The 27,321-nt window shown below is 46.7% G+C and overlaps 1 long non-coding RNA gene and 1 pseudogene across 1 annotated transcript in view; one reads left to right on the forward strand and one right to left on the reverse strand.

Annotated features, from left to right (window-relative positions):
* The window catches only part of LOC149453569 (uncharacterized), a 198,814-nt gene that overhangs the window by 85,088 nt on the left and 86,405 nt on the right, over positions 1-27,321 (reverse strand). The window contains exon 3 of the long non-coding RNA XR_016314670.1: positions 12,430-12,536. This is a non-coding gene — a long non-coding RNA (uncharacterized LOC149453569). The remainder of the gene's footprint in view (positions 1-12,429; positions 12,537-27,321) is intronic.
* LOC149453573 (ras GTPase-activating-like protein IQGAP2) lies at positions 23,807-25,548 on the forward strand (annotated as a pseudogene).

A 27,321-nucleotide genomic window follows, 5' to 3' on the forward strand; every position in this document is an offset into this window, starting at 1 on the left:
TAGAATAGGATAAGGGTCAAATTGTTGTCAGGGGGAAGAAATAAGCCCCAGACTGTTCATACCAGTGGGATAAAAAGCAATATCATTGGGTGTCAATGGAATAAAATAAACACCAATGTAGTGACAACGGGTGTAAAATAAGCCTTAGCACTGGTGTCAGTGGGATAGCATAAACTCTAAGTTGTTGCTGTCAGTGGATCAAAATAAGCCCCATCTTGGTGCCACTCAGAGGAAACTAAGTTCCATTGTTAGTGTTGGTGTCAGTGGCCCTTGATTTCCTGCCCTGACACCTCGGAATGACCCCTATTGATTATACACCTGGAGTGCTCTCCAGGCAAGCCATTACTTTTCCACATTATCCCCAACTCAATTTTTTAATAAAAGAACATTATCAGATTTGAAATCCTTGTGATCTGGTAAAGGCCCACTTGGACACGCTCTCCCAATACCCGACTCTGTGTTGTCTACATCAGAGGAAGAGCTACATCTCCATTTAACCGCTTGCCGCCCTGCCACTGTGTTTATACGTGTGCAGGGCGGCAGTGGAGCGCAAAACCACGTTTAAAAACGGGTTCCGCGTTCCCGACACTTTCGCCGGCAGGGGGCGCGCGCGCGCTCCCGCCGACCCGCGGGTGATACTATTTGATCCAGGAGGGATCAATCATTAGATTTCAGCCAGTGATTTCTGGCTGAAATCATATGATCGGTCCCTGTCCTATCCTGTCCTGTGTTGATATTTACACAGGGCAGGATATGATGTCATTCTTCTCTGCCTGGACACATTCCGTTCCAGACAGAGAAGAAGACATCCAAAAAGTGAGTACACAAGCACTACACTACAGTTAGAACACTCTAGGACACATTTAACCCCCTGATCGCCCCCCCCCCCCTCCAGTTAACCCTTCACTGCCCTGTCACCAGTGTTACTGATCAGTGAAGCGATTTTTACTGATCAGTGTCGCTGGCGACTTCCGATAGAGTTAGCGCCCCTCCCAGATAGCGCCAGATTGCCCGCCAGTACACCAGTAATCCCGTTTAACCCCTTGATCGCCCCCCCCTCCAGTTAACCCCTTCACTGCCCTGTCACCCAGTGTCACTGATCAGTGAACCAATTTTTACTGATCACTGTATCAGTGTCGCTGGCGACTTCCGATAGAGTTTGCGCCCCTCCCAGATAGCGCCAGTTTGCCCGCCAGTACACCAGTAATCCCGTTTAACCCCTTGATCGCCCCCCCCCCTCCAGTTAACCCCTTCACTGCCCTGTCACCCAGTGTCACTGATCAGTGAACCAATTTTTACTGATCACTGTATCAGTGTCGCTGGCGACTTCCGATAGAGTTAGCGCCCCTCCCAGATAGCGCCAGATTGCCCGCCAGTACACCAGTAATCCCGTTTAACCCCTTGATCGCCCCCCCCCCCCCCCTCCAGTTAAACCCTTCACTGCCTGTCACCCAGTGTCACTGATCAGTGAACCAATTTTTACTGATCACTGTATCAGTGTCGCTGGCGACTTCCGATAGAGTTAGCGCCCCTCCCAGATAGCGCCAGTTTGCCCGCCAGTACACCAGTAATCCCGTTTAACCCCTTGATCGCCCCCCCCCCCTCCAGTTAACCCCTTCACTGCCCTGTCACCCAGTGTCACTGATCAGTGAACCAATTTTTACTGATCACTGTATCAGTGTCGCTGGCGACTTCCGATAGAGTTAGCGCCCCCTCCCAGATAGCGCCAGATTGCCCGCCAGTACACCAGTAATCCCGTTTAACCCCTTGATCGCCCCCCTCCAGTTAAACCCTTCAATGCCCTGTCACCCAGTGTCACTGATCAGTGAACCAATTTTTACTGATCACTGTATCAGTGTCGCTGGCGACTTCCGATAGAGTTAGCGCCCCTCCCAGATAGCGCCAGTTTGCCCGCCAGTACACCAGTAATCCCGTTTAACCCCTTGATCGCACCCTCCCCCCAGTTAACCCCTGCACTGCCCTGTCACCAGTGTCACTGATCAGTGAACCAATTTTTACTGATCACTGTATCAGTGTCGCTGGCGACTTCCGATAGAGTTAGCGCCCCTCCCAGATAGCGCCAGATTGCCCACCAGTAATCCCGTTTAACCCCTTGATCACCCCCCCCTCTCCAGTTAACCCCTTCACTGCCCTGTCACCAGTGTCACTGATCAGTGAACCAATTTTTACTGATCACTGTATCAGTGTCGCTGGCGACTTCCGATAGAGTTAGCGCCCCTCCCAGATAGCGCCAGTTTGCCCGCCAGTACACCAGTAATCCCGTTTAACCCCTTGATCGCCCCCCCCCCAGTTAACCCCTGCACTGCCCTGTCACCAGTGTCACTGATCAGTGAACCAATTTTTACTGATCACTGTATCAGTGTCGCTGGCGACTTCCGATAGAGTTAGCGCCCCTCCCAGATAGCGCCAGCTTGCCCGCCAGTACACCAGTAATCCCGTTTAACCCCTTGATCCCCCCCCCCCCAGTTAACCCCTTCACTGCCCTGTCACCAGTGTCACTGATCAGTGAACCAATTTTTACTGATCACTGTATCAGTGTCGCTGGCGACTTCCGATAGTGTTAGCGCCCCTCCCAGATAGCGCCAGTTTGCCCGCTAGTGCACCAGAAATCCCATTTAACCCCTTGATCGTCCCCCTCCCCCCCCCAGTTAACCCCTTCACTGCCCTGTCACCAGTGTCACTGATCAGTGAACCAATTTTTACTGATCACTGTATCAGTGTCGCTGGCGACTTCCGATAGTGTTAGCGCCCCTCCCAGATAGCGCCAGTTTGCCCGCTAGTGCACCAGAAATCCCATTTAACCCCTTGATCGTCCCCCTCCCCCCCCCAGTTAACCCCTTCACTGCCCTGTCACCAGTGTCATTGATTACAGTGAACAGATTTTTACTGATCACTGTATTAGTGTCACTGGTGACTTCCGATAGTGTTAGCGCCCCTCCTAGATAGCGCCAGTTTGCCCGCTAATGCACGGGATTTTTTTTACCAAAAACATGTAGCAGAATACATTTTGGCTTAAATTTATGACTAACTTTGAGTTTACGATATATTTTTTATAGCTGAAAGTAGAAAATATTGTTTTTTTTCAAAATTTTTGTGGTTTTTTTGTTTATAGCGCAAAAAATAAAAAGCGCACAGGTGATCAAATACCACCAAAAGAAAGCTCTGTTTGTGGGAAAAAAAGGACGTAAATTTTGTTTGGGTACAGCATTGCATGACCGCGCAATTATCATTTGAATTAGTGCAGCGCCAAACAGCAAAAAAAGGCCTGGTCATTAAGGGGGGTAAATCCTCTGGGGCTCAAGTGGTTAATAAAAAAACAAAAAAAAAACAAACAAAATCAAGCGCAAATCAACACCTCAAACAATGCCTTAAATATAGAGTAAAAATCAATAAACATATGAGATTTTCAAATTAATTAAAGTGACTAGAGATGAGCGAATCGAACATGACGAAGTGGAATTCGTTTCGAAGATTGGGAAAAATTCGATTCGCGACGAATCCGAAAATTAGCTAACTTCGGATGCACGAATCGAATTTTCCCAAAAATGGCGGCGACATGTGTGGCGACGGAGCGGGGATCTCTGGGAAGGCGCGCAGACAAGGCGCGCTGACCCATAATGCATTCATTCATGACATGTGATCGCATTAGCCAATCAGCAGCCAGCCAGCCAGCACTGTGTAATGGTGGAGCTATAAATCGCGGCCATCTTAGAATTCTCCATTAGCCTCCGGTCATTCAAGAGAGACAGACCTGTCTGTATTAAGGGACAGAGTTAGGGCCACAGAGACTTTAGGGCCACAGAATCGTTACTCGGGGAGACAGAATCGTTACTCAGGGACACAGAATCGTTACTCAGGGACACAGAATCGTTACTCAGGGCCACAGCTATCAAAGAATCGAAAATTTAAAGTGACATACACCCTTTTTTGTTTTGGTGGCTGTCGTGCACAGTTGGTGCTGCAGTTTGCCGATTGTGCAAAATAAACTGACTTTCTGCTTCACAACCACTATTGTACGTTCAAAGAGTTAAATCCATTTACACGCCGGCTGGCGGTAATATTTTTTCGGTGATTAGTGCATTCCAGTGACACAAACGTACAGTTTCCAGCCAACGGCAAGCTGCAATTGACCGATTGTGTACAATAAACTGACTTTCTGCTTCACAACCACTATTGTACGTTCAAAGAGTTAGATCCATTTACACGCCGGGTGGCGGTAATATTTTTTGGGTGATTAGTGCATTCCAGTGACATAAACGTACAGTTTCCAGCCAACGGCAAACTGCAATTGACCGATTGTGCAAAATAAACTGACTTTCTGCTTCACAACCACTATTGTACGTTCAAAGAGTTAAATCCGGTTTTATTTTTGGGGTGCTTATTGAATTAAAGAGTATGTTAGACAACACGCAGAGGAGTGGCAGAGGAGGCAATGTTTCAGGAGCGAGCAGACGTGGCAGCAGAGGAAGGGGTCGAGGCAGCACTAGTCGCAGCCAGAGGCCAGTGCTCCCGGTGTCATCCAGCGGTCGTGTCTCCACCGACAACCCTGCCGTCATCGATTGGTTGACTCGGTCGTCTTCCTCTTCCCAGGTCACCTCTGACACCTACAGCCAACGGTCGGTGGGTACGTCAGACACAACCGTTAGTTGGCATGGCCCGGGAGCAAGCCCACTGAAATCACGTGTCCTCTACCTGCCCCTGTCCTTTGGTGTTCCCTCACCAAGCGAAGTATCGCATGCTGTGGGCTCAGCCCCACTGTACAGTGAGGAAGAGCTAACAGAGGGCGATCAGGAACGGGGGGAGACATCCGCCTCTTCAGCAGCCAGGCGAAGAAGTACTGGCGAGGAGAGTGGCTCGGTAGCCGGTCTAGAGACAGGTCTGTCTCCTGACCCACACGCAGCCGAGGGGGCTAGTAGTGACGCGGAGACCCTAATTGATGATGATGAGGCTGATCGCACTTGGCAGCCTCGTCGTCATCAGGCTATTGCTTCCGCATCATCAGGAGAAGAGGGTGCCAGCTTGCCAGCGAGCAAAACAGTCGGTGGGTTGCCCAGGAGGCAGCAGGGACGCAGCAGTGTCAGTGGAGGCAAACGGCCACGGAGTAGAGCACCAGCTCCACTGCAGCCTACCACCACGGCCAGTAGTGGTGCCGGTGTGCACGGAGGAAGTAGCAGTCAGCCAGTGAGGAGTAGCGGGGGCAAAGTTTCCTACTCGGCGGTGTGGCAATTTTTCGTCAAGCCGCCCGAGGAAGTAAACGTAGCCGTATGTCGACTATGTGGCCAGAAAGTCAAGCGTGGCCAGGGGGCCCATGTTGGGACTACAGCGTTGCATCAGCATATGCAGCGTCGCCATTCGGTGGCCTGGGAAAACCGTGATAAAGATACGGCGGTTCTGCCTGCCCCAGCCCCCGCTCCATCACCCGCTCCGTTACTTGCTCCGTCACCCGACGTCAATCGCCCTCTATCAGCCAGTCAAGGCTCCAACACCTCTGCTGAGGGGAGTTGTCGCTCGTTGGCATCTTCCGCTCGTTCAAATGCTCCTTCTCCTGCTACTCCTCTTCACGGATTCCGTCAGCAGTCTTTCTTGGAATCCGTTTTCAAGAGACAACAGTTTGCGAGCACGCACCCGACGGTGCAGAAGCTGAACGTCCTCCTGTCCAAGTCGCTGGTGCTGCAGTCCCTCCCTTTCCAAGTGGTGGACTCAGCACCTTTCCGAGAAATGATGGCTTGTGCCGAGCCGCGGTGGAGAGTGCCAAGCCGGCATTTCTTCGCCAAAAAGGCAGTGCCAGCACTGCATTCACATGTAGAAGAGATGGTGGGCCAGTCTTTGAGCATGTCGGTCTCTGCCAAAGTGCACGGCAGCGCCGACGTGTGGAGCTGTAACTACGGTCAGGGACAGTACATGTCATTTACGGCCCACTGGGTGAACGTGGTGCCGTCACAGCCGCACCAGCAACTTGGAAGGGTCACGCCGCTTTTGCCTCCACGTTTGCACGTCCTTGGTCCAGCAAAGATGTCCGCCTCTACCACCTCTTCTTCCGCCGTGTGCTCAGCCGCCACCCCCGTGCCAAGTCCCATTACCCGACCGGCATATCACATGTGCAGGGCGCAACGGTGTCACGCTGTGCTGCACCTGGTATGCCTTGGCGAACGTAGTCACACAGGGGAGGAACTTCTGAGTGTAATGAACAGAGAAATCGACAGATGGCTGTCTCCGCGCAAACTGAAAATCGGAACCATGTTGACCGACAACGGAAAGAACATGGTGTCTGCTCTGCGTCAAGGAAGGTTGTGCCATGCGCCATGCATGGCTCACGTGTTCAATCTGGTTGTCAAGCGGTTCCTAAAATCCACCATCCCACTGCAAGACATCCTTAAAATGTCACGTAAACTTTGCATGCATTTCAGCCATTCCTACACCGCAAAGCACACCCTCCTTGAACTGCAGCGGCAGAACGGAATTGCACAGCATCGCCTGATCTGCGACGTTGCAACAAGGTGGAATTCAACCCTACATATGTTAAACCTCCTTTACGAACAGCGAAAGGCCATCACCGATTTCCTGATGTTACAAGCGGATAAAGGTACTCCCCTGTGTAACTTAGATGTCAGCCATTGGCAGCTCATGCGTGACACCTGCCGCTTGCTCAGGCCCTTTGAGGAGGCCACGCTATTCGTGAGTCGGCAGGACTATGGGATGAACGACGTCATTCCTCTGTTGCACGTCCTGGAACAAATGCTGTTAACAATGGCTGGTCAGGGTGCGGTAGACGTGGCGCACAGATCTCAACGCCACATGACCCCTGTGGGGGCAGGACAGGAAGAAGAGGAGGAGGTAGAGGAGGACATTGGTGCTCAGGAATTATTGAGTGAAATGGGTGGTTTTTCCACTCAGCGGACAGGAGTGGAGGAGCAGGAGCATCTGGTAGAGGAGGAGGAGGAGACAGAGGACCCAGACGCACCGTGGCAGTATGCTGTGGAGATGGAGGCAGGGAGTCCCTCGCATTCCTTAGCACAAATGGCCCATAGCATGCTCGGTTGCTTGCGTAGCGACAGCCGAATAATAACCATCAGACAGAGGGATTACTTTTGGCTGTCCACCTTGTTGCACCCTCGCTACCGTACAAAAATGGTGGCCTTTTTCACACCTGCTGAGAGGGAGGCCAAAATAAAGTACTATAAAAACCACCTATGTAGTCAGTTGGTCTCTGCCTTTCTGCGCCAACGTCCATCCTCAGACACTGTGGGCCCTGTGCGCTCGCGTTCCGCTGCCATGGCAGCAGGGGAGGGGTGGGGTGGTAGGAGCAGTGGCAGCTCCACCAGCAGCGGCTGCCTCAGTCTGCAGTCGATGATGAGTAGCTTTCTTCACCAGCGCAGTGAGGAAACTACTAACCAGCCGCAGCAGCAGCAGCATCAGGTGGACCTGGAGCAGGACCTCAAACAACAGGCTTGGGCCTACTTGGACAGCACCCTGCCAACCGAGGTAGACAATCCCCTTGACTACTGGGCAACGAAACTTGACCTTTGGCCCCAACTAGCTGAATTTGCCCTTGAAAGGCTGTCATGCCCGGCCAGTAGCGTGGCATCGGAGCGCGTGTTTAGTGCGGCAGGAGGTATTGTAACTCCGCGGAGGACACGACTGTCCACCCAAAGTGTTGAGAGACTCACGTTTGTGAAAATGAATCAGGCGTGGATTAGTCTGGATTTCAAACCACCAGTTCCTGACACAACTGACTAAATCCGCCATGAATCATGCCCCAAACATGTTATTTTTAACATAGGCCTCTGTATGGCCTTCAATTTAAGCTGCTTACGCTTCGCCACTCTGCCATGGGCCCCTGTACCGCCTCCTCTTGCTGCTGCCAGGTCCAGAGTGTGTCATGGGTCCCTGTACGGCCTCCCATTGCTGCTGACTTCATCGCCAGACTCTGCCATGTGCCACTTTCAGGTCTCCTTACACTGTTGGTGGGTTCCATTTTGTGATAGGGTGCTGTATGGCCTTCCATTGCTGCTGCCTCCACCGCCACCCTGCGCCATGTGCCTCTGTCGTCTGCTCACGCTGCTGACGGCTTCCGCTTTTTAACCGAGGCCTGTGTTTGGCTTCCGAATACTGCTGCATCCACCGCCACCCTGCGCCATGTGTCTCTGTCGTCTGCTCACGCTGCTGACGGCTTCCGCTTTTTAACCTAGGCCTGTGTATGGCTTCCGAATACTGCTGCCTCCACCGCCACCCTGCGCCATGTGCCTCTGTCGTCTGCTCACGCTGCTGCCAGGTCCATACTGATTCATGGCCCCCTGTACCGGCTCCTCATGAACGTGGTTCAGCGGGTTTGCATCACTTAACGTCAAATCGTTGACAAACGCTGGGACGTTCAGTGTTGTGCGCATTAAGCCAGACACCAAAGGGCAGCACAGACCTGTTATTACTCGCTCAAGCATGGCTGAACAAAACCAGTCTCTACCACAAATTGGACCCAGACCTGCCCAGGGTCTCGTAAGTAGATTGCACGGAGGAGTAGAGTTCGTTATTGGAATTAACTGTGAGGGACTTTTAAACCTAGGCCTGTGTATGGCCTTCAATTGAAGCTGCTTCTGCTCCGCCACTCTGCCATTGGACTCTTGATAGTCGTCTCCCCACGCTGCTGCTGGGGGGACTTTTTAACATAGGCCTCTGTATGGCCTTCAATTTTAGCTGCTTACGCTCCGCCACTCTGCCATGGGCCCCTGTACCGCCTCCTCATGCTGCTGCCAGGCCCGTAATCTGCCATGGGCCCCAGTACCGACTCCTCATGCTGCTGCCAGGCCCGTAATCTGTCATGGGCCCCTGTACCGCCTCCTCATGCTGCTGCCAGGTCCAGAGTGTGTCATGGGTCCCTGTACGGCCTCCCATTGCTGCTGTCTCCATCGCCACACTCTGCCATGTGCCACTTTCAGGTCTCCTCACACTGCTGGTGGGTTCCATTTTGTCATAGGGTGCTGTATGGCCTCCCATTGCTGCTACCTCCACCGCCACACTGTGGCTCCACACTCTGGTTTTGGCCCCGTGACTGCCCAAATGAGTGAAGTGTGCGGTGATTCTAAGATCGACGGCACTCATCTGCATGTCATACTGACTGACAGTATTATTTCTCTTCCCCAGCAGACTCCAAGGGCATTTAAATTAAAGGTACAGTGTTCTGCACTAATATAAAGGCTCTCTGAAGCCTAGAAACACCCTTTTTATAAGTTAAATTCGCAGCGAATATATTCGACTCGAATCAAATTTATTCCGCGAATTTGGCGAATCAGCCAAATCGAATTTTTGAATAATTCGCTCATCTCTAAAAGTGACCTTTCAAAAAAAAATTCCTTTTTAAAAAAATATCATTCATATTACAGTGTCCAAATAAAAGAAAAAGTCCTTTCTCCCCAATCAATTGTGAAAAAACAAATATCCAAGCAAAATGATGCTTCCACCAATCACCAGTGAAAAACCAACATCAACCGCACTCACCAGATGATGGTGAGTATTGCGCCTATTATGATGTTATGGACTCCTAGACCCCCTTTATAAGCTTTCAGGGCTCCTTCCCACCATATAGGATATAAGGTATTTTCTCCCACTCGCTCCTACCTTCTCCTCTCACCAAACTCCACAGCAGTGCAAGGGAAAAAATATATAAAAGTGTAATACTGCTAGTAAAAAATGCAATATTGGTAAAAATTGCCAGACCACTCACATTTGTGAAGATGAATAAAAACATCTATTTTATTGCCTCCATTGCCCCAAATGAGTTCCACTACTTCCACATCTCATACCAGAGACCTCACAGCCTGCTTGTAGCAAGGGATGACAGGATACAGCTCCAAAGATGGTCGCTTGGAACACACCGCTTGGCGTGCGTTCCACTCACCGGAAGTGACGCAGGACGTCAGGGCAGCAGACCGGAAGTGCGTCGACACGTTTTGCCCCACCCACAGGGCGTTCTCAAGACACACACCTCCAGTCTCAGGCCGCTTAAATAGCAATAAAAGGTCCCTCCCCTTCTCTTCCACAGGTCAATAAAGACAAATATGTAAACTACTAGCTGTCATCCCTTGCTCATACCCTGTGAGATTCCTTCAAAGCAGTGTTTCTCAACTCCAGTTCTCATGGACCCCCAACAGGTCATGTTTTCAGGATTTCCATTATTTTGCACAGGTGATTTGATCAGTTTCACTGCCTTAGTAATTACCACAGCTGTTTCATCTGAGGGAAATCCTGAAAACATGACCTGTTGGGAGTCCATGAGGACTGGAGTTGAGAAACACTGCTTCAAAGAGATATCAAATTGAATAGCTCAGATCTCTATCTACTCGTTAGTTCAACCCCACAAAACTTTATTATAAACTTGAACTAACCATGCCCAAACTCATAAGGAGACCCGAGACATGCAAATGAACTTAAAAACATATCACAAAAAATGATTACATATGTAAAGAGGAAAATCAAAATTAAAAAAGAAATAAAATGTAAATATATAATATACATTATAGTATGGATGTGTAAATATACATATTGAGGAAACAAATACCACAAAAGATAAAAACATAAAAAAAAAAAAAAAAATTTAAGAGAATATAAAAATAAAATTAAACATAAAACTAAAATAAAGAAAAAATAAAATAAAATAAGAAAATAAAATTAAAAATAAAATAAAAAAATAAAAATGTAAAATTAAATCAAAATCAGTATAAATAAATATTGTTCCCTCTATATATATACCCACCCAAAACAATTAAATTTCACTCAGATAAAGCTACCAGTTAGATAAATAACAATTAATGTCAATCTCTGCGTTTAACCCTTTAGGGATCAAAGTCCCCATCTGGTAGATCCATTTTGTTTAATTTTGAGAAATACTTTTAACCATATCACCCCCTCTCCATGGGGCATCCATCCTATCTATCCCACAGGATTTTAAAGATGTAGGATCCCTATTATGATAAACCCTAAAATATTTACATCTCCATTTAATATCTAAAAGGGAACAGGGAAAGGGATATAGATGCCAATTTGACCCACAAACAAGTGCAGAGGATGTACCTCTTCTCTCTGATACTCCTCAATCTGCTCCATAGTTTAAGGACCGGTTCACACTATTGCAGTGTGGGAAACCGCATGTGATTCGGACAGGAATCGCACTGTATTCCTGTTCAAATCACATGCCATTCTTTGCAGTCTTTCCCGCAGGAAAGGTGCATACCTTTTTTTTTTGCACTGAAATCAGGACTCATGGGTGTTCACAACTATGTGATCTGACTCACCCGAACCTGCAAACCTTTTTGGGGTGTCGTTCACTTAATATGTTGCTAAACCCCGGACCCTGCATTCACTATACCTGGTCTCCCACAGTACACTGAACATGGAAATGCAATAATTTTAGTAAAAATAAACTGCTAAATACGTTTACTCAACAGCATTTAGAGCGGTCTTGTGACTTCTATCAGCATCCAGCTGAGCACTGGTAATCTTGTAGTAGGAGTTTACATTCTCCTCTCACTGTCTTATGAGGCTACATGACTGATAGCCAGGGGCTACAACAATGACCTTTGACCCTCTGTCTGCACAGTGCTGATTGGCCTTGTGCCGATCACATGCACCCTCCCAAAAACAAAAACTCTCTAGCAATGCTCTGTGGAGCATGTGCAGAGCGTCTCCTAGGGCTTTGTACTATCAGAAGATGTTTTGGGGGTAGTGGGAGAAGGGGAGGATGAGAGAAGACAGGATCAAAGAGACTTTTTAAACAATGTGGAGGATTAACCCCTTAAGTTCCACAGTGAGTATAACCAGCATACTTTACTGCATATACAGACTGATTTTACTGTTGTGGGTTTAGTAACACTTTAACACAGACACCTGCAGTGGTTCGCATAAACGGAGTGTGACTCTGATGTGGTGCGGGAAATTAAAATAATTCCCTGCAAATCCCGCACCACATCAGTGTGAACCAGCACTAAAATAACTATATTATTGGTGTCATTAGGAAAAAAAAGCTCCATCACTGGTGTCACTGGAGTAAAATAGGGCCTATATCAGTGTCAAAGGTTCAAAATACGTCTCAGATTGCTGGTGCCAGAAGGATAAAACAAACCCCATCATTGGTGTCAACTGGATAAAATAATTAGAAATATAAATTTCTATCACAACCCCATTTGTGATGTCCGGCTACATAAAGAAAACTAGTGGAGCCACCACATCTATGGACTGGCAAGCTGCAATATATTACATTTCTCTTCACTTTATAGAATGTGGACTAAAACATTAGAGATGGCACACAGAAGCCCCATGCAATCACTACACAGATGTCACATATTATGGGATGCCAGTTTCATCAAGCCACAGTATCATCAAGTATCATCAAGTCCAATGATAAATCTAGAAACTCACCATAACTGATGTGCTCAGCACTCCGCCAGCTTCAAGACTTGTGCTCTATACGGTGACTTGCACTTTATGAATCTGAGCGTCAGTGGGGAACCACGGCCTCTTCTCTGCTGGAAGAAAAAAAATGCACAAGGTAAGCATGCCATAGTGGGCAAATACTGTATACTGCTTATGGAAAAAGTTCCTGGGAAGCCCAGCGCTCCTCAGCTTTAACCCCTTAACGCAGGCGCCTCCTGGCTCTTTAAGAGGCTTCTAATCATGTGACCACGATGATTGGCTGTCACAGCGGTCACATGATCAGAAAGCTCCGGATCGCAAGTAGAGATTGGCAGCGCGGACAGCGACATACAGGTACATTGCTGGTCCGCAAATGGTAAACCTATCACATACAGCTTTATACAAATCTTCTGTTTTTGTCATTTGCATACCCTGTTGGCTATGCTGCACACATGAAGGAAACATACGAACACATGGAACTCTTGCTGAAGCACATCCGGTACACCAAGTACAACTGGAATATCTGTGGTAGTGGCTCTGCTGCTTGGAATGCAGCTCACGTGTACCATGTACTGTTGCTACGTAGGCGAATGGGACAGCCATGCAATATGCTATGCTTCAGCCTTGCTACAGGTGTAGGCCACTACTGAAGCCTGGTTGAAAAACTCCCAGAGATGGCATCATCCCATCCTTTCCTGTTGCTAGGATGTTGCTAAGACACTTCCAGCCGTTACTGCTCACACCCACCATCACAGGAGCTCTCAAACATCCGGAGCAGGCATCCTCCAACAAGTTCCATCATGCCTCTACAAGTCATAGCTGTAACTGTCAATTTTGCAATGTCTTATGGGAAATGTAGTACAACAGCTAGAGAGCCGCAGGTTGCCTACCCCAGGTGTAGATGGTGACCCGTGGAGCACTTGAGTATCTTGGGGTTGCTATTGGAGACTTCAGAACTGTGACAAGAGACTGCTTTTCACCTTGGAGGCTTTGTGTACATGAACTGGAGTCGCATCATTGCGGTGCAGAGCCATAGGAGATATACAGTCCATGTGGAGCGCTCACACCTCTTCTGAATGATGATTATAGAAGGCCATAAAATAATAATAATCCCATACCCTGTCCAGTCCCATTCCAAGGAACAAACAGTAACTGCTCCTCTGTACTACAACAAAATGGCTGTCACACTTTTGTTGCCATGGTTACAAAGAGGGCTCACACTGGGCCTGTATGTTACTGGCCTGACCGCTAAACATGAAGATGTCTCCATTGTTATTGATAGGAGACAGGATATACCACAGTACTGACTGCACAGCACACGCCATGATACCTCACACCTCACTATACCGTATAATACCTCCCAAAGATATACAGGCCACACACAGCGCTGACATCGCTCCTTCTCACTGCTTACCAATGAATAATCATCATATAATGCCATACAACAATGAGAAACCCACACCAAGTGCCCGTCCCAGGGGACAACCTGTCTCCAGCAACAGACTCTCTGTACTACAACAAAATGGCTGCCAACCTCCTATTGTCATAGTTACACAAGAGGGTTCCCACTGGGCCTGTATGTATGGGCCGGACTACTAAATATTGGGGCGTCACCAGGAGAGGGGATGTACCTCAGTACTGACTGCACCATATATGTCATCATGCCTCACACCTCATACCTCACTATATCAGATTATAGCCCAGTGAGAACATCTCATTATACCTCACACCTCATTGTACCACATATACCTTCCACCTCATTATACCTCACATATAATACCTCACACCTCATTGTACCTCATATAATACCTTCCACCTCATTATACCTCACACCTCATTGTACCACATATAATACCTCACACCTCATTGTACCACATATAATACCTTCCACCTCATTATACCTCACACCTCATACCTCACTATATCATATTATAGCCCCATGAGAACATCTCATTATACCTCACACCTCATTGTACCACATATAATACCTTCCACCTCATTATACCTCACATATAATACCTCACACCTCATTGTACCTCATATAATACCTTCCACCTCATTATACCTCACACCTCATTGTGCCACAAATAATACCTCACACCTCACTGTACCACATATAATACCTTCCACCTCATTATACCTCACATATAATACCTTGTACCTCATATAATACCTCACACACAATACCTCACACCTCACTGTACCTAATTATACCTCATATAATACCTCACACTTCATTATAACCTCATATAATACCTCACATCTCGTTATATCTCACATAATACCTCACACCTCATTATACCTCACATAATACCTCACACCTCATTATACCTCACACCTCATTATACCTCACATAATACCTCACACCTCATTCCCTGACCTTAGGTCAGACTCTTCTTCATCCAATTACATACTTCAGAACAGACCCTCATTCATCCCATTACAAACCTCAGATCAGACCCTCATTCATCCAATTACATACCTCAGATTAGACCATCCTTCATCCAATTACATACCTCAGATCATACCCTTCTTCATCCAATTACAGACCTCAGATCAGACCCTCCTTCACCCAATTACAAACCTCAGATCATACCCTTCTTCATCCAATTACAGACCTCAGATCAGACCCTCCTTTATTCAATCCTTTTCCAGTAAAAGACCCAAAATCAGACTCCTAATTCATTATCTTGCTATGTCAGACTTCAGCCAAGGAAGGTCCTTCAAATTCTTTAGATCCAAGAGGCCATAACAGGTCTCTTCTTCCTGATAAGGAGAATTAAGAAATCCTTTTCCATCTAGTTCCAATCATAAGACTTAGAGCAGACCCTTCTCCATATTTGTTCAATACCAAACTTCACGTTACTGCCAACTTAACTCAAGATCCTAGTCTGTTCTCCTCCCCCAGCTTCAACCTCAGACATGACCTATCTTTCAGACTTCATTAACTACCTGCCGACCGCAGATAGCCGAATGACGGCTGCACTGCGGCCGGCCAGTTCTGAGTGGACGCCATATGACGTCCCCCCAGAACGCGCTCTCCTGCGCGCCCCAGGGGGCACGCACCCGGCGATCTCCGTGATCGCTGTGTCCTACGGACACAGCTGATCACGTGATGTGGTAAAAGGCCAATCACAGCGGCCTTTTACCACCTGATCAGCGGTGTCCAATGACACGCTGATCAGAGGGAAATGCAAGTGCCGGTTCTCGACTGCACTTTCCTCACGCTGTCAGATCGTGAGGAAAGTACTGCCGAGAACCGGCAGTTGTCAGAGCGGGGATCGGCACCGATCATCAGGGCACTGATGATCAGTGCCCTGATGATCGGTGCCCAGCAGTGCCACCCGCAAGTTCCGCCTACCTGTGCCCAGCAGTGCACCCACTAGCTCCGCCCACCTGTGCCCAGCAGATCACCCACCTGTGCCCAGCAGTGCACCCACCTGTGCCACTCTGCAGTGCCACCTACCTGTGCCCAGAAGTGCCACCTACATGTGCCCAGCAGTGCCACCCACCTGTGCCCACCCACCTGTGCCCACCAGTGCCACCCACCTGTGCCCACCCACCACTGCCACCCACCAGTGCAGCCCAGCAGTGCTGCCAGTCAGTGCCACCGGTCAGTGCCCAGGGGTTGTGCCAGTCAGTGCCCAGCAGTGATGCCAGTCAGTGTCGTCTATCAGTACCCATCATCAGTGTCACCTATCAGTGCCGCCTATCAGTGCTGCATATTAGTGCCGCCTATCCGTGACACCTCATTAGTGCTGTCTATCAGTGCCGCCTATCCGTGCCACTTCATTAGTACTGCCTATCAGTGCCCTTTAGTGCTGCCTATCAGTGCCCATCAGTGCCGCCTATCAGTGCCCATCAGTGCCGCCTCATCAACGCACATCAGTGAAGGAGAAAAAATGCCTGTTTGAAAAATTTTATCATAGAAACAAAGAAACTTTTTTATTTATAGCGCAAAAAGTAAAGCGCCCAGTGGCGATTAAATACCACCAAAAGAAAGCTCTATTTGTGAGAAAAAAATGATCAAAATTTCATATGGGTACAATGTTGCATGACCGCGCAATTGTCAATCAAAGTGCGGCAGCGCTGAAAGCTGAAAATTGGCCTGGTAAATAAGGGGGTATAAGTGCCTGGTAGGCAAGTGGTTAAGCTCTTGGTCTGTTTTTTTCCCCTAACTGCAACCTTAGACTGCACTTATCTTTCATCCACCTTCACTTGCCAGCTTCATGTAAGGTCCTGGTCTGTTCTCCTTCCCCAAATGCAACCTACTGTTGCATATGTACTGATGCATAAAGAGTCAGAGGCATTGAGCACACTTTAAAGTACTGCACATGTCTGGCTGTACAGTAGCTGCATGCTCTGTAGGTTGGCACACTCTAGGCGAGTAAAAGATTGTCTCTTTGACACCTAGCCTGACAGGACCTCTTCATCAGATGATAAAAAGAACCATCTGCAATTTGTTACATTAGCCTGATGAAGGGGGCCTGACATGATCTGTAACATCGGGATTTCCTGATGTGATCTACTCCTGCCATAATAGGATGCTCTGCCAGAATACCAACCTTGAATATACCTGCATGGAGTTTGCATGTTGTGTCTGCCCTAACGTGAGTTTCTTCCAGGTTCTCTGATTTCTGCCCACACTCAAAAGACACGCTGGTAGGTTATTTGGCTCCTGTCTAAATCACTCCCTGCCCTAGCATGTGTTTATATATGAGAGTTCGAGTCCTTAGATTGGAAGCTCCATGAGGGCAGGGAGTGATGTAAATGTACAATGTAAAGCAATATGTAAACTGTCAGCACTATATAAATATCTGTAATGATAAATTAATTCATTAACACATTCATTGAAAAGTGGACATTATTCTGAATCAGCTGATGTACCTGCAATGACAATCGACATTGGCTAACACACCATATATTAGATGGTCAGCTCTAGTAAGATATGCAGTAGGAATATCTGAACTGATTACCAGAACCAGCAGAATACCCACTTTGTCTTAGGTACCCTCCGATTTCTATATTTATTTCCACTTCCATGCTGCTCAGATCCTCAACATCACCCTTGCAAAGTCACTGGAGAGCAACTGGGGGATCAGTTGGTGGACCTGCATGTGGGAGGGGCCTAATGTGCCCATGCACTAGGGGTACCTTTGCCCGAGGGCACACTTACCAATGCCTGGGACTAGGCAGGAACTGCAATCATGTGAACAGTCTAACATCAAGGCATTCTTCCATCTCAGTTGAGCTCCCATGGTGTATAGTAATAAATTGGATATGTGTGTTAGGTGGTTTCCCATCGCTATACACCATGACTTCACCAGCCAGCGTACCTCTGTTACCTCACTGCCAGTAACAGAATGAGATCCCACCAGACACAGAGCGCAGATCTCATGTGTATCCTGTTGTAACTCCTTCACTCTCATACCATATGGCTAGGTTGAAGGTCTCCATAATGCTGGTCTGGCCCACTTGCTATGGGAGGGGGACCGCTAGGGAGGGACCCACAGCAGCAACCCACTTACTACTGTAGAACACCTCACCTTATCTAGGTAACACGCCTCGATTGGTTGCCATGTGTCATGCATATCACATCCCTCTGCGAATGAGTGACGCGGTCGGGCGAGCGCTAGCTGTCAAAGCAGGGGTTTGAGGGCTGGTCCTTTCATTCATAACATGTTACATCCTCAACATGAGTGTAACATGTAACATGGTGTGAAAAGTGAACTTATCCTTTAATATACAAAGTATAAGTTGTATTAATTTTTCCTTTGTTTAGTTTTCCTATTGATTGAAATAGCGATTTGTATGTAATATTGTATGTTTACACTGACTATTGAATATTAATGATCAATGATTTGATATCACAGCTTACCTCTGCCTACCTGATGAAGCTGATAACAAAACACATGGAATTACAACACTCCCTTCCTGCCCATTGAAGAAGGTTGATGCAGCAGTTGCTATCTTTGAGCTGAGTTATGTAAAAGGACTAATAGGCCAGATGCTATCTTATCTATGTAAATATATATGGTAACAGGAATTGTAATTGTAATATGATAAGGAGCTTTGACTTACAGAGGTACAGTATATATACAGAATATATATAACCCATGTAATGAAATGTATTTGTTGCAAGCAATTTTATGGAAATTGTGCTTTTATTAACATTTATTGAATACAAAAAATTAAACATAAAAAAAATCAGCTACCAAAAAAAGGGACCATGAAGGAGTTAAAGAGGCACTGTGTTTGCACCCATTCATGATCCCTCTAGACAAGTCTTTGGCAGGGTGTTATGTGACTGAAATGCATTGACATTATTCAAACCCATTTGAATGATCTCTCTACTGGGAATTACCAAAGGGCAGCATTGCAAAATTTTATCTTCCAGTTTTAATCCCAACAAATCTTTTTTAGTAAATTTGACTTCTTTTTTTTTACTTCATTGCTGAGTTATTCATTTTTTTTGCTATTCTCTAGCTTACATTAATGATCAGTGAAGAGTTTCCTTACGTTGATGGTTACTGAAAAGCTCACTTAATCTGGCGGTAAGCAGAAAAGGGACTCTTTAAACAGGTGGTCAGTGGGAGAAGGTCCACCTTACCTGTGATTAGTGGAAAGAATGTACCTTACATTGGTCCTCAATAGGAAGAATGCCCCCTTAAAGATAGCTAAAAAGATCATTGGTGTCAGCGGTTACTCTTTTCTCAAGGAATATCTAGCAACCTCTGGAGGACCCCTAGGGTTTTATAGAACCCTAGCTCAGAAAGACTGGTCTATACTATTCCTTCACATACCTATGCCCCCCACAATTGCCCTAGACCCCCTACACCTGTTTCCCTTCCCCCTCCACTCTCTATTCCCTCCTTTCATAATCACTCCCAACAACATTCCTTTTCCGTACTCTGCCCGACCTCTTCCCTTTTTCTCCCCTCAAAATCCTTAGATCTTCATGGTATGCCATACAAATTGACAACATTATGTGATACAAAAAAAGGCTTATGCTTTGTTTGGGGGGTCAGACAAGGAAGAAGGAACGCTTGGATTTTTTTAATCACATTTATTGGTTTAAGGGACATGCAACGTATGTGCCAACCATGACTTGTATACTAACATTCTTGCCTTCTATGTTCCTATGGCAATAAAGATAAATGATATAGAAAACAGAACAGATATATCTTCCCTTTTAGTCTTGGTGACAAGGGTTTTACCAGACAAGAAGTGCAACAACCACTGTTCTAGCCTTTACTAACTTCTTTAAAAAAAAAAAAAAAGCTCTTTTATTCACTGTAGCTGTTCCAGATTTTACCTCATTTCCTATCTGATGAAACCCATGTCAGCAAGAAAGGAAGGACATCTGTATGGAGCCCCGGATAGCCAGTGCCAAATTACTGCAGTTCTAAGGGGCTTGATTTGATAGTGAAGAGCCTGATAGGGATACATTTGTGGTAATATGGTCCTCTAAGCTCTGCATGATAGAGGAATACCCACTATACGTGAGGACCCTGCACAACCCATACCAGGCTTGAAAACATCTAGAAAATGTATGCTAAATAAAAAGCTTAAAATACACACAGGGGCATCTACAGAGGGGTCACTGAGGGAGACCCTGAAGCCCAGGGTTGGTCTGCGAGGCCCAAGAACTGACTCTCTATACCAACACTAAGCATGCTAAAGACCCCTAAGGCCTGATTTGAGAAGTGGAATTGTCATTTTAGCCCCAGAAGCTTACTATCTATTGTCACAGTCAGTGGAGTTAACGCTGTTTAATAAAAGACAGACCTTTTTATGAAAAGCGTTGTTGCAGTTTAGGCTCAGGAGCTGACTGTCTATGTACATAGTGTTCAACCTGCTGTCTATGGATACTTATTGTGAGGCCATCGGGCCCCCACAGCCAGTGTTTTCCTTGCCTAGGTGTTCTCCGTGTATTGTAACCATGGCCCAGTTGTTCCCATTGTATTGCATATTAAAGCGGTATTAAGCCCAAAACCAAAAATGTAATATATTGCAGATTACCAATACTTAGATGATAGTTTTCTTTTCTGAAAGGAATGAGATAGGAGGCACAGAAGACAGCACCAGTTTGTTGGAGGTAGGGGAGTGTTACATGTATTAGCAGATTTAGATACATTAACAAATTGAATCCAAACTCCAGCTCACACTTTATAATCATTTACAGCAGTTTTTTTTAATTTTGGGAAACCCAAGCTTCTCAAGCATCACTCCCTCTGTGATGTGAGTGTTGTCTTACCCCCCTCCCCCCTTCTTTGCTTTTGCTGTGCCTTACCTCTAGCGTTATTTTTTCCCATCTCTTCTAACATTCTGATGAAACTTTGTGATTTGTATAGTACTGCTTGGACCTTGAAGAAGGGGACACTCCCTGAAAGCTTGTCTTCAAAATTGTATGTTAGTGCAAATACAAAAAGTATCACGGACAGTACTCAATTGTTTCTGTCGCAAATGCACTAACAGGGCTACAATCACCTCAAGCAACATGAATAAATAAAAGCTGATTATTTTAATCACCCGTCAGTAGAACTACAGGCATCCCTTTTTTTAATTTTGGATAGAGTAAGGGAGGGGTTATAACCTGTCAGAATTTTTTTTTCGCCATCTGTGCCTTTCCCTTCACTTCTTGTCCCATAGCCAAAGAGGAAGCGAGAAGAAATCCCAGCAAATTAACAGAATTCCTTGGAGACTCTAGTGTCCCATTGGAAGATTTCCCCCCTATTACTTTTCTGGGTACAACCCAAAATGTAGGATTTTCTTTTACTTTCAGTGATAATGGTAATCAGGACAAATAGAGAGGGCAAATCTCCCTAACGGAGACACAGACAGCAATAAAATCTGACAGGGGTTTTAATCCCTCTCCACTCTATCCATAACTAGAAAAAAAGGTTTGCCTCCAGTTATACTTTAAATGGTTTGCCTCATCCATGTACACTGCAACAATCTGCTGGAGAGCTTCCTGTTTACATTAAATATACTGTAGATTGATGTGTGTATAGAATATAAGCATACTATCCTGGTGTATTAATTCTGTGAATTAAACCTCCAGTGTCCCCTCTGAAAGGCAGACAACATCATCACCCAACAAGCTATCTAAACATGGCTCTGGACTTGCATTAGTACGGGTAGCACTGTTTATAAAGGTGTGTTGCCCATCCCCCATACCATGCCTCAGCAGCAGGTTGAAGTCTCTAAATTTGAAAAAAAAATGACTGTTATTTTCAGTTGAATCCACTGAGATTTGAAAATTACAGTTCCACAGCTAAAGGTGGGGGATGGAAACCGCCTAACAACCCCCCCCCCCCCCACCAGCCCTACCCCAAGACAAACTGCTGTAAATTAACATTTGGTTGATTTATTGATTTCAACAATTTCTCCTATTAAAACAGCCTGATTTTACACCACTCTGCGGGCTTCATTCACAAAGCTAACACACTAAGATACAAAATGTTATTTTATATATAAAATATTACAGTCATTTTCAATGTAGTCAAGTTTAAATATTACATGTGAGCACAATTAATATATGTATTCAGGGGTTTGTGAATTAATCCCATTAGTATTCCTGATAATTACAGAGCATAACCCCTTATGTAACATATTACCGGGCTCCTTAGGCCAGAGATCTTTGTTCAAAACAAGATCTAAAAATAGCAACCAATCAGCTGTGCTCACTATGGTCATGTGACCTCTGTGGTCATGGACCTCTGTGTGATGTCACAGTGTAGCAGGCAGACACTTTCTGTCTTCCGTAGTGAGCAGTACTGTACTAGACTGCTAAAGGCGTTTTCTTCAAATATCTTGTTTATATTTGCACTAATGTGCTCCAATTTAAACATTTCTCATCAAATGACCACCATTGAATCTCAGCGAGAAAGTAAGAAACTTTTTCTACATTTTTTCCCATATTTTGAACAAAAACATGTTTTTCTCATTCACCTCTACCTACAAGTACTGTGCACACACATTCATAACACAGGCAGTGACAAAGTCAGCTCCTCTCCCTATTCTTTTCTATTGAGAGCTGAATCTTGGCAGCCATCCAGCCCTCTAATAGAAACACAGCAGGTGCTGCCCCCTAATGGGAACACAAGGCAGGTGCTGTAACATCTTTGTTGTTTGGTAATAATGACTTCACATTATATACAGCTAGAGGGGTTAGGGTGGGCTTGTTTTAAAGCTCCCTTACTGCTTGTTAAATTATAGGAATACTTTAATGTCCATAGTCTGGGCACAGATGCTCTTTAGGCTTACATGTATTTATTGTTTGTCATTGACGCCATATACTTGTTTTACGTTGTGTACATACAGCCGGATAATATGTGACAGATCTGCATATGTAGCAGAATGGTATATAGTGTAGAATTGGTTCTCAACATTATAACTTTATTATGCCTAGTGTGGACAGGCTTTGGATTAAACTGTTACCTGAGCAATTTTAAAGTCAGAAGGGATATATCTTACATGGTAGGTGAATATCCCCTCATTTTTTTTAAGTGGGCCCTTTAAGGACCAATCTAAGGTTAATGAATGGTGAAAAAGAAATAGGAAGAGGAGGACGGGGTCTCAGGTTTGGGAAGGTTGTGGTAATGTTCCCAAGCCACTGCTCTGTGTGTCCATTCACACACAGAGCTGCAGTTTGGCCCTGCCCCCTCTCTCACCTCATTGGCTGACTGGCTGTGATCGACAGCAGTGAGAGCCAGTGGCTCCTGCTTGCTGTCTTAGCCAATGAGGAGGCAGAGACCTTGGACAATGAGGCTGTCTTGCACATTGCTGGATTGCGATAGGGCTCAGGTAAGTATTTGGGGGGGGGGGGGGGGAGCTGGGGGGCACTGCTGCACACAGAAGGTTTTTTACCTTCATGCATAGAATGCATGAAGGTGACAAACCTTGAGCCTTTACAACCACTTCAAGTCAGCCTTTTTTTAATGTGCTGCCAAAGAGGCTCAATTTCTGTTTATTTCCATGTGGCTGAAGACAAGCCAGCTAGGGTCACAATAATGACAGTGCTTTGGGACAAACTATTTGGTGTCTAATGCCCAGAAAGTCACAGTATACAGTATATATTCACAATTTTGTTTTCTTAGTTTTAGACAAAGTGAGGAAAGGTTAGAACACAATTAAAACCATTTTCTTTTATTTTACAGGTTTTACAACTATGGAGAATGAGGTTATGTCATCCCTTGTAGAAATACGCTCAATTGTTGGGAGCAACCACGCTGGAAAGCTTTCCAAGAAGTTGCTCCGAAGCAAAAGATTATCAGTTAGTTCCAGTCTAAAGGATTCCCATTCCTTGGACTCCTCCTTGGATATCCTTTCTCCCCAAGAGGTATTGATAAATTACCTAGAAGGTGAAGTTTCCACTAAAATGAATGCCATCCAAACACTAAAAGAGGAGTTGAATACCTTGGACAAGAAAATATCAATTCTTGTGAATGGGAAACGGACACTAGAAAGCCTTGTGTCCCGATTTCCAAAACTAAAGCTGGACAACAGAATGGACATTGAAGATGCGATGTCCATTGACAGACAACGCATGCTTGAACTGAGCAGGAAGACACAGAGGTTGGAACCCTATCAGCACCTCTTCTATCATCTACAGACCCAACCAAAGTACCTGTCCAAGCTCATATGTCAGATGTCAGTACATGAGTATACCATTCTTGAAGAAAGGCTTCTTCCCGGACTCTACAATCATGCCTCAACTCCAAGAGAGGAATATCATTTTGTCAAGTTTTTGGGAAATGCTATTCAGTATGAGGTCGAGAAAAAATGTACTCATATCAAGGATATAGTGGAAGGAAAATTAATGGGCATTGAGACTGCCTTCAGCTTTTACAGGCAGGCTGCAAAATGTAATGTCCTCCACAACAAGCTCACTGAAGTGATAGATGGGATATTTCACTTACATCACAGATTATTGGAAATACCTTCTCTCACTACTAACATGGCAGACCTAGTCTTAAATGCAATATTCTCAGATGTGCACAGTATACCTTATGGAATAAGGTATGTGACAAGAGTCCTAAGACAAGCCCTGCATAAAAAGTTCCCCCAGGCAAGTGCAGATGAAGTCTTTGAGACTCTTAGCCTTTTCATGTACCAGTATTTCCAGCCAGCTATAGCAGCTCCAGATGACTTTGGAATACTGAAATTTAAAATGTCAACAGAATCAGGGCAAAAAGAGAACTTCTTGATCGTGGCTGTGCTTGTCGGCCACACCTTAATTAATAGCCATTTCCCCAAGGAAAATGCTGGAGCTTCAATCAAGAATGACTATATAATCAAAAACCATCCACGTTTCAGGAGCATGTTTGAGGAGGTTTTTAATGTTCCAGAACCAGAGGAAGAATTTGGCTTCAATGAATATTCTGACATGATTTCCCTAAAGAATCCAGTGATAGAGCTTCATGCAATGGACATTGTAAGCACACATAAGCTGCTTTCAAAATATGAAAAAGTGGTCATCCCAAACCAACAAGACAGTCTTTATCAAATTTTCAAGGATCTTGGACCAGTTCCTAAGGTTAAAGATCTTCTTTTTTATGAGAATGCAGCTGCTGCTAACAGAGGTGGAGACTTGACAGCAACTAAAGTCTGCCTCTCCTTAGGCAGCAAATATATTCCACAAAAAGAGAAAAATTTGACAAACCCAAAGGCTTTACAGGATGCTGGGCTTTCAAAAGCAATGGACTCCCAAGATATCCTGAACAATACTGACATGGATGTCACAAAGGAAAATGAATTTCAGCTGCAGCAACAAGCTGAAATAACGAAGCTCAGCCAAGCAGTGGATGCCCTTAACGTCAGCTTCAAATATTACCAGGACAAGGTAAACCAATATCAAAGGTTCTGGAACAGTTGCCTAGAAAACCTAGTGGGCCAAATGTCATCCAATATTGACATGAACAAAAAGATGCAGAAGGAGACGGAGAAGCAAGATGACATTAAGATTTTGGGGCTGAAGGAAGAGAGGAAAGAAAAGGAGAATAAGCAAACTAGGAAGAAGAGGACCTGGCTTCATAAATTGTTCAGCCCTAAGTCACCCACTAGCATCAAAAAGGTCAAATATACTGCAGAAAAACTGCACTACAAAGGTGTCATTGTTGACACAACATGTAAGGAGACCAAAGAGCTGGAGAGAAAACTGCTGACAATAGAATTTGAAGATGACCACCAAATTAAAGTCAGCATCGGCAAAAAGTTTGTTCTCCTTCCCATTGCTGACATCCTAAACCTCCATTACAGCAGAACACCAATCATGGAGTTATTCTGCTATCGGGTTGATGTCAGCATGTTGTTGTTTTTAGTGTACAGCAAGCTTTATGTCAGAACAACACATAACGCACTGTATCAAGAAATAACACCATAGGTTGTTGATTCAGGGAGCATTCGATGGCCCTAGGGCGGGTTCAGCAAGACGCTGATTGCAATCTACCACTCGACTGCGGGCAGGCGACAGATAGATCGTTATCTCTGCCCTGCTTCCCCCAGCCGCTGCTGCTCTCATGTTCACTGCAGAGCGGAGAGCGAGCATAGTGATGGATGGAGGGCGGAGCTCCCTCAGTAACCTTTCGAATTAACCAGCAGGTGATTGGTTGCTAGGCGGGCCTAGAGAGAGAGAGGGGGAGAGAGAGAAAGAGAGGGGAGAGAGAGAGGGAAGAGAGAGAGGAGAGAGAGATATTGAGGGGGGAGAGAGAGGGAAGAGAAGAGAGGGGGGAGATCTCGGGCTGGACACCGGACTGAGGCACTTCGGGCTGGACACCGGACTGAGGCACTTCGGGCTGGACACCGGACTGAGGCTCTTCGGGCTGGACACCGGACTGAGGCACTTCGGGCTGGACACCGGACTGAGGCACTTCGGGCTGGACACCGGACTGAGGCACTTCGGGCTGGACACCGGACTGAGGCTCTTCGGGCTGGACACCGGACTGAGGCTCTTCGGGCTGGACACCGGACTGAGGCTCTTCGGGCTGGACACCGGACTGAGGCTCTTCGGGCTGGACACCGGACTGAGGCACTTCGGGCTGGACACCGGACTGAGGCACTTCGGGCTGGACACCGGACTGAGGCACTTCGAGCTGGACACCGGACTGAGGCACTTCGGGCTGGACACCGGACTGAGGCACTTCGGGCTGGACACCGGACTGAGGCACTTCGGGCTGGACACCGGACTGAGGCACTTCGGGCTGGACACCGGACTGAGGCACTTCGGGCTGGACACCGGACTGAGGCACTTCGGGCTGGACACCGGACTGAGGCACTTCGGGCTGGACACCGGACTGAGGCACTTCGGGCTGGACACCGGACTGAGGCACTTCGGGCTGGACACCGGACTGAGGCACTTCGGGCTGGACACCGGACTGAGGCACTTCGGGCTGGACACCGGACTGAGGCACTTCGGGCTGGACACCGGACTGAGGCACTTCGGGCTGGACACCGGACTGAGGCACTTCGGGCTGGACACCGGACTGAGGCACTTCGGGCTGGACACCGGACTGAGGCACTTCGGGCTGGACACCGGACTGAGGCACTTCGGGCTGGACACCGGACTGAGGCACTTCGGGCTGGACACCGGACTGAGGCACTTCGGGCTGGACACCGGACTGAGGCACTTCGGGCTGGACACCGGACTGAGGCACTTCGGGCTGGACACCGGACTGAGGCACTTCGGGCTGGACACCGGACTGAGGCACTTCGGGCTGGACACCGGACTGAGGCACTTCGGGCTGGACACCGGACTGAGGCACTTCGGGCTGGACACCGGACTGAGGCACTTCGGGCTGGACACCGGACTGAGGCACTTCGGGCTGGACACCGGACTGAGGCACTTCGGGCTGGACACCGGACTGAGGCACTTCGGGCTGGACACCGGACTGAGGC

This window comes from Staurois parvus, unplaced genomic scaffold (assembly GCF_062004578.1).
Source record: "Staurois parvus isolate SC_StPar_1 unplaced genomic scaffold, SC_StPar_1.0 ptg000448l, whole genome shotgun sequence".
Classification (NCBI taxonomy): domain Eukaryota; kingdom Metazoa; phylum Chordata; class Amphibia; order Anura; family Ranidae; genus Staurois; species Staurois parvus.